This window comes from Homalodisca vitripennis, chromosome 2, assembly GCF_021130785.1.
Source record: "Homalodisca vitripennis isolate AUS2020 chromosome 2, UT_GWSS_2.1, whole genome shotgun sequence".
NCBI lineage: Eukaryota > Metazoa > Arthropoda > Insecta > Hemiptera > Cicadellidae > Homalodisca > Homalodisca vitripennis.
This window is the reverse complement of record NC_060208.1, coordinates 81,342,592-81,351,484: the sequence shown is the minus strand read 5'-3', so window position 1 is coordinate 81,351,484 and position 8,893 is coordinate 81,342,592. Positions and strand designations below refer to the sequence as shown.

Genomic DNA, 8,893 nt, shown 5'->3' with positions numbered 1-8,893 from the left:
TTTTCAATTTTAAACTGAGATCCAATAATTTATTGCGTTGTAAAACTTCATCACTTAATAACTACAATTGAAGGTATTGTTACCTCTGCTAGCATTATCCAACCCACGAGAGCCAGGAGAGAGCACATCAGCAATATTCTGTCCCACTATACTACACAGCTTTCCAGAAAGTGGAAGTTAGTCCGATGGAGATATTGTATGTGTACAGGCCTAGGCAGGCTTAAAGGAAAAGTATTCAAGAAGCGGATTTGCTAATAAATTGTAGGTGCACTTTCACAATTTCATTGCAAGTGCAACGGTACTCGATTCAACGAAATCCGTCGAAATTCGTAAACGAGCACGACCACTTGCATAGCTGGGATCAGCAAACATTTGGTCTTTTGATATGCATCAGCTGCATTACATAAGTTATAAACAATTTACGAGATTTACTAGCACTGGTAAATGAATAAAACATTTTCCAATATTAATTGTATTATTGCGCAAATTCTTTCGGAATCAATGAGTTCATCATCATTGTTTATTCCTTTATCAGTGATAGTACATTAAACTTTTTCCCAGTGCTCCAAGATTCTTCAATTTACGAGATGCCAAATACTTTGAAATCTTTACAGCAATTCCAACGGTACTTTTTTGGACGCATAAGCGAGCACGACCACTTTAAAGGTCACGTTTGCACAAGAAACAACAAACAACTGAAATCTCTAACTGTGACATGTTTGGCGCTGTGCGTAAATGTCTTTACCGTTATAATCAATTGAGAATAAGATTATTAAAAACTCCATAGAAAGGTTGTTTCTTTAGTATTTTTTATAAAAATAAAAACTATTAGTAGGTTAGGCTAAAAAATATGACATTTAAATTTGTTACATTAATAAATAATTTAAAAAGCTTTAAAAAATTAAGATAATTTTACATCTAAGTGTTGATGCTGATACTGTTAGTGCTCTAACTATAGAATATATAATTCCAGGCTTTAACGCTTAGAAAAGGGAAGTTGTACCTTCAAGTTTTACCAATAATAAAGAAAAGAAAGAAGAAATTATGGAATTAATAACATCACTTCTGCTCTGTCTTAGTACCTTAATAATGGCTCTCCCCTTCTGCTTCGTCTTCTACACAAAATCTGTCAACCGTTACTTCAAAAAGCGAGGGATGCCCTTCGACAGCCCATCTCTATCCCTGACCAGTCTTATCTCTTCAGCTCCTATACATAAGTCATTCTCTAGCATCTTAGCCGATCTCTACACTAAATACAAAGAACACAAAGTGGTCGGTTATCTTTCCTTGTGGAAGAAGAAAGTCCTCATCGTCGATTCGGGCGTGATAAGGGACGTCCTAGTGAAAGATTTTGACATGTTCCAAGACAGAGGCTTGTATTACAACAAAGAAGTCGATCCTCTCTCGGCACACGTTTTTGCGCTCGCCGGGCAAGAGTGGAAGGCGACCAGATCAAAAATAAGTCCGACGTTTTCATCGGGGAAGATGAAGGGAATGTTCAGCATCATCGTGGAATGTGCCAAAGTGATGACCGAAGTTGCGAAACAATTATCGTCCGACAATAAGTCTGTCGACTGCCAGAGGTTGTTCTCCAGATATGGGTTAGCTGTTATATCGAGCACTTCCTTCGGCCTTGACAGCGACGCTTTGACCAATGAGGATTCCATGTTTGTCAAGATGGCCAACAAGCTTTTCGCTCCTACGGCAGAAAGGTTACTGACAGCACTTCTCAGGTTCAACAACGACGTATCCCGATTTTTAAAGATGAAAGTAACACCCCCGGATGTATCCGAATTCTTTATTTCTCTTGTGATGGATGCCATCAAGTACAGGGAAGCCAACGGTGCTGTTAGGAATGACTACTTGCAACTTCTGATTCAACTGCGCGATTCTGGATCTCTTGGAACTGAAGGTGAGAAAAATCAGAAATAATGATTTCTTCTCTATAAAAGCCTTGATATGATTAGATTAAAATAGCATTTATATGTTAACATTAATCTTGTAACATGTTTTAAGTGATTACCTAAATAATTTTTAATCAAAAATAGATTTATTTAAGGATTAAGGATCGACAAGGCTCTGTTAAAATCGTGTCTACGTCCGTCAGTCTGTCCACCTCTCAAAGGTTTTACTTGTTGAAATGAAAAGAAGACCTACTGATTTTGGGATCAAAGGGCAGTCTGTCTCTCTAGACAGACGTCAGCACTATACGTATTTATAGAAAGATCCTAGAATCTTGGTACATAGGTTTCTCTCGGTCCAAAGAACCTTACTGATTTTTTGGGTAAAAATCTAAAAGAGCAGTTGCAGTCTGTGTAATGTTCCTCCTGGTTCAAGGTAAACTCTACTGATATTGAGGTCAAACCGTCAAAGGCCTGTCCACCTGCCCGTCTGTGTGATGCCTTTGGCACATAAATCCTAGCAACTTGAAATCTGGTGAATAGGTTTCTCTTTTTTCCAAGGAAGAGTTGTATTTAATTTTGGGCTAAAAGGTAGAGGCCTGTCTGTCTGTCTATCTGTGCGATAAGTCTTTCGTTGTGCCCTGTTCATAGGCGTATCCAGAGGGGCCTTTCAGGGGTTATAACTTAACTTGCTGAAAACTGAAAGTATTCTTAAGGTCGAACAATGTAACATAGTTCAGTATTGATTTAATTTGTTTGATATTTTAACTATAACAGCTGACATATAGTAAACCACAAGACTTATGCTTCGTAAGTTTTCGGAATGATGAGTACAACTGCGATCCGTGGGGGTTGACACACATAATACAGACCTTACTTCTCGCGCTTCGGGCGAGAGAAACAGCGAGCTATGGCCATGAACTGCTTATTAGTAATAGTCAACGTAGTTTTCATTGCTTTCATTGATGGCGCTAGTCGTGTATTAGTGACAATAACACCATTAATAAATACAGATAGCGGCAGTACTAACACAATTAAAATATAAGTACAAAACCTCTAGACTCCTGATTTTACAATTTAGAAATATTATAATTCTTAAAAGTAATTAAATTTTACTTGCTGCTAGTGTTATACACTTCTCCTCTATTGTTTCAGCCGAAATTGGGCAAGATGCACACAAAATAGGATGATTATCAAAACATATTTATAGTTGATGTAACTGTAAAAATAAAATAATAAACTTGTTAACCCTTTGGTGGTGAACTTCTGATATATCTGATGTTATACAATAACCCGTTTAATTTATTTATAACATATTTTAATCAAACTTTTTTCAAAAACTGTAAGTCTATACTTAAAGCAAACAAATATCGCGGCCATTTAAATAATACCTGGCTTGAAGTTTGTAATTTTTTCATAAACAAAATTTGTAATAAACAACAACTTTTTACATAGTTAAAAACAAACTTCAACCAAATAATTTTTAATGTTTTGTTTTGCACTCTAGAAAATGTTTTGTTTACATCAATTTTAGGAAATAAAATATAAATAAATTAGGATAATAAAATAGAATTGGCGATAATTTTCTAGGTTGCCAACAGCAGCAATAAAGCCCCTGGCATGGTCAAATTATACTCTAGTAATAAGTTTCATGTTAAAACTTCTTTAATTGATAATAACTATTAATTCTGGTGGGCTATTGATATGTAAAATATAAACATCTTGAAGTTTTCGCCTGTAAATTTCTAATTTCCTGATTAAGAAGCTTTAGCTCAACCAATTACTGATTTGTTTTTCAACATCTCATTCATTGAATATTTTATTCAAATTGTCATGTGGCAATGTGTTTCGATACTTTTCATACTAAATTTTATCAGTTTTATTTTTTTAGGTTCAATGTACTTGTTTCTAAAAAACTGCTAAAAAGCCCCCCTTAGGTCATCCTAGATACGCCTATGGTCCTGTCCAATCCGTTGATACTCAGTCATATCGATTTATTTTCAAATAACATTCTCTGTATACTTTCCTAGATACGAAGGTGAAGGAAGGGCCACTGTGTCTGAATGCTAAAATAATGACAGTTCGTGGTAAGGAAGGGTTCGTTGTTAATGTAATAACTCATTCCTCCGTTTGTGGCAGTCACCTTAAGATTCGACACGGATCAGTTAGCTAAATTAAATATAAATTAAAGTAGGCTATATTCACTGCTGAGAAGTTTTCTCCTTTTTACGTATTGAGATACTACTAATTCTTTAAGCTAATTTGTTATGTTGGACAGATGCAAAAGTAAGATTCTCTGACATGGAAGTGGCTGCTGAAGCATTCGTGTTCATCGTGGCCGGGTCTGAGACAACGTCACGGACCATGAGCTTCTGCCTGTACGAGCTGGCGATGAACCCAGCAGTACAGGCGAGGGTTCTAGAGGAGGTCGACTCTCTCCGAGAGATATCCTATGACAGCATTACCAAATTTGGAGTACCTCGACATGGTTGTGGACGGTATGTTGTGTCTTAAGTACCCACTATGTACAGGAATAATGATGGTTTTATGTACGTTTTTATACTATTTTTATCTTATACATTTAGTTGTTTTACACCAAATTTTAGAAACACTAGAAAAATAGTCCTGACGCTATTAGATTTCATTGCGTAACTGAAATAAAAAATAGTTTAACTATGCCTTTAGTTATATTTTATTTTGCATCGTTTGATATAAATTACGCTTCCTTATAAAATAACTCCTTTATAACTAACGTATCAAATTTTATGTCTAATAATTATGCCAACTTACAGTAATATTCTTCACAATACAAGTATTGAATAATTATTCTAAATTATAGTTTTGTATATAAAAATTAAGTAAACTTTTATGAAATATTAAAATATTACACAAATCACTCTCTAGTATATACATATATATATATATATATATATATATATATATATATATATATATATATATATATGTTTCATTTTGAGTTTAATATTATACACTTTTATTGGTCCTTTGAACAGTTAGTTCATTGTAATGTTAGGTAAACATCAATATTAAAAGTAAATAATAGTTCAAGATCAAAATCTTTACAAGTAAATGATCTCATGTGGGCAGATAGATAGACAATCATACGGAAAGACATGTACAACAAGATTACGTTCAGCCAAACATGGGCCATCATAAAACACATTCTTGTCGATTAAGAAATGGTTTCAAGCAAAATTTAAATCAAAGAATTAAATCTTTCTACGGATATCATTCCACATGATGGATTCACATTGTTTCTCATTAATTTAGTTTCATGATAGTGTTGAAACAATAAAAGTTCCGCTGAGCTAGGAAGGGTCTCTACTATAACGCAAGAGTACACTGAATCAAATCAAATTTTGTAACCGACATTGAAGATTTATTTTCCACTCTATTATATTTCCTTTATACTCTGTGAATAAAAATTGAATGTAATGGTAGAATTTCATATGATTGTTCCCTGTTTGTTTACAAACTTATTTATTCAGTAATTTTTGCGTTGCCAATGAGGTAAACGTATTCGCTAAATAAAAGCTCAGCCGAATCCCATGGACTGAGATGCACCAAATTTATCAAATTTAGTGTTTCTTAGCCTATATAGAAGTAAGGCTTCATGCACCATTAAAGTCTATAGATAAGTTCTCTTTTGAGATATCGTGTGGTCAAACAAAGAGAAGAGAAATATTTCCAGCCTCTAGAGTAATCTAGGCGCAACCAAATAGGATAGATTTAGGAATTTACGAATGTATTGTGTTTTGTGAATCCACATTCAGTTCTCTGCCTACAGTATGCACTGGCTAAACGTCTACTGGGCAAATACAAGGTATAGTACGCCACCCCCACGTATCATAACAGCCACCATTATTGCTCGTAGCCATCACGGTTCTCACAAGACCAATGTAAAAATATTCAATAACTCTCAGCCAATTCCCATGAAGCCACCAATAGACCTTATTGTTCCTCTTATAGACATGAGGCTTCATGCACATTTTCAAGTCTATACAGGTCGGTTACTTTTCGAGATGCCGTGGGGACAAACAACAGATGGACAGACAGATAGAATGAAATATTTCCAGGCCATCGATTGAAAGGCTTTGATAAAGCTCATCCAATTATGGCGTGGGTCCTGGAAGGTTTGTTTTCGTATGTAGCCTTTTATAGGTCAAGGATACAGAACAAAGGATATACGAGAGACTCTTACTTAATGACCCTTGTCAACGTAACTATTGTAAATTGTTCATTTAATGAATATAATTTCAGTTTTAGTTTATTTAGCTAAATAAATAGGGATCGGTTTATTTATTTCTTGAATTTAATTTCAGTATTAATTTACTTAGCTAAATAAAAAGAGATCGGTTTATCTATGTTCATTTTTTTCTGTAGTAAATTTATCTTTTAAGAATGGCCCTTCAGATCTAAATGACGGTAGACATGTCAAACCATGCATGCATCACCATATTTGAAATACAGAGACAGAAAACAAATCATTACCTCAAATCTTATCTGATAAGAGTCAGATTTATTTGGTTCATTTTCTAACTCCATTTTGTAATTTACTTTAACAAATCCATATGATTCAAATTATCTCTATCACTCATTATGTTTGTTCACTGATGTATCCGATATCATCGAACCAAGTTTTTAACCAAAACTATTTTTACTTTTTATTTCATTGATTGTACTACTAATATTGTTAAAAATTTTAAAGTTACTTTATTCCAATTTTCAATATTTTATTATTACACGCTATTTGTTTTAGTAATGTTGTAAGATTCATAAACCCCAGTAACGAAACACAATTAATTGAAAGAATCACAATTTTGACGAAAATGAATCAGTTTTAATATTTTATTACTTATATTGTGTAGCATAGAGGAAGAGCTGCTGAGTAGTACAAACTCAATAATCGTGATTTTTTTCAGAAACGCTAAGAAAATACTCTCCTGTGGCATTTTTAATCCGCGAGAGTGTCCAGGACTACCAAATTGCTGGTACAAAGATTGTAATCGAGAAAGGCACTCAAGTGTTTATATCACTACGACCCAGACTTGTTCCCAGACCCTGAACGGTTCATTCCTGAATGGTTCAGCAAAGAGAACAAAGCCAACATCAAACCTTACTCGTACATGCCATTCGGTGAGGGACCAAGGTTTTGCATAGGTAAGTCAACGGTTTGTATTTAATCAATACTCACTGTTATTAGCAGTGACATTAGTAACAAACATGTTCTTCTGAAGTAACCCTTTGAGCGTAAAGTACGATCATTCGGATCCATTCGCAAACGAAAAGAGCCATTTATCGCGGCTTTATCGGACGTTTTGAAAACTGCTATAATTATTTCTCCTACCAAGTCATTTAATTAATTAAAATTGCATATTCATCTCTCAAACAATCTGTAAAATTATGTGTATAACTTTTTTATGTCAATGGTTTCAATGTTAAGAATAGTAAGTTCATCAGAAAAGTACCTACTGTACATAGTTAACTTATGATTAAACATGTTCCATAAGGTAGTTCATTATTTATCTTAAAACATGCATTTATTTTAAAATAAAAGTAAATGGTTACATACAGCTATGGTCTCATTAAACAATTTAAGTTATATTCCAAAATATATAACAGATTAAATATTTGTTTTTATGTCATACTCTGTAGAATAATTGAATTTGCAATAATTGTGCTGTGTAAAGTGTTTCGAGCTGTAAAAATCAACCTCCTTACAATATTGAATTTTTTATTACATTTTTAACGAAATATTGTAAACTGCGGCAGTCCTCCCTAACTCCTTCAGGAATGAAATATGGTCGTAACAAAACATTAATTTGTTAGAATGAATTAATAAAAACCAAACATGGTGCTATAAAAGTCACTGACATGTTTGTATTCTTAAACTCAATGTGCATTTTAGGTCTGAGATTTGGGAAAATGACGGTAAAGACTGGACTTGCAATGCTGCTTAGAAAGTTCCAAGTTCTCCGCTCTCCTTCGACTCCAGAAACAATAAAGTTTCATCCAAGGACCGTCATCACCACTGCCCTTGGAGGGATTTGGCTTAAACTGCAGGACAGGAGTACCGGAGAAACTGTTGACTTGGAGGATCATTGACGACCAATGATAGTTTATGTCAGAGTTAAGTTATTATACCAGTTACATAGCATAATTAAAGTCATTTAAAAAATACAATGTAACTAAACACTTTGGAATGAATTTATTCATAAAAATTAAGGTTATGGTCATAATGCACAGCATTTTTTGCAAATATTCAGCTTTTAAATAAATGTTAGAAGACATCACACAATTAATTATTTTATTTTGTTGACACTAACTACAAATGTGTCTGTGATGTAGTTTATGTATTAGTAATAAAATATGTTGTCTTGATTAGTTCTTTTATCTGTATAATAAATGTAATATAAGAGATGTTCTAACTGACTAACTGATTTGTCAACACCCAGCAAAATCCATTACAGGTGGAGACATTGAATGTGGTAAAAACGTTGTTTCCCGTTGTGGTAAAACCGCACTACGAAATGATTTATCTCTCTAAAGTAAGGGCTCCGCCCCACTGGTCTCTACAGTTATGAGTGCTGAAGAAATGCATTGCAGCAAAGACTAAAATACTAATAATTAAAGACCCTAATAAAATGTAATCATCTGTTCTTAGTTAATAGTATTATGTAATAACACAATCATATGTTTAAATAATTTGCATGCTCTGGTAACAGAGCTGAGACAAACAAGTATCAGTCTTTTCATTATTTTGGAATTCTTTGGTTTATTTTGTAGCTAAAGATATTTTCCACACAAATTGCATTGGAAATATAACCAAATTACTACAAAAACACTACAGAACTATCAAAATCGGAAGAGATGACTGTAGCAAGTGATAATATGTTGATCCATTTGGTGAATATAATACAAAAACCAGTAATATACAGGGTGTCCCACGAGTAACCAGACAAACTTCTCAG

General features: G+C 33.8%; 1 pseudogene; it reads left to right on the top strand.

The window, feature by feature from the left end:
• Positions 1 to 1,044: 1,044 nt before the first annotated feature.
• Positions 1,045 to 8,203, top strand: LOC124355696 (annotated as a pseudogene).
• Positions 8,204 to 8,893: the final 690 nt, after the last annotated feature.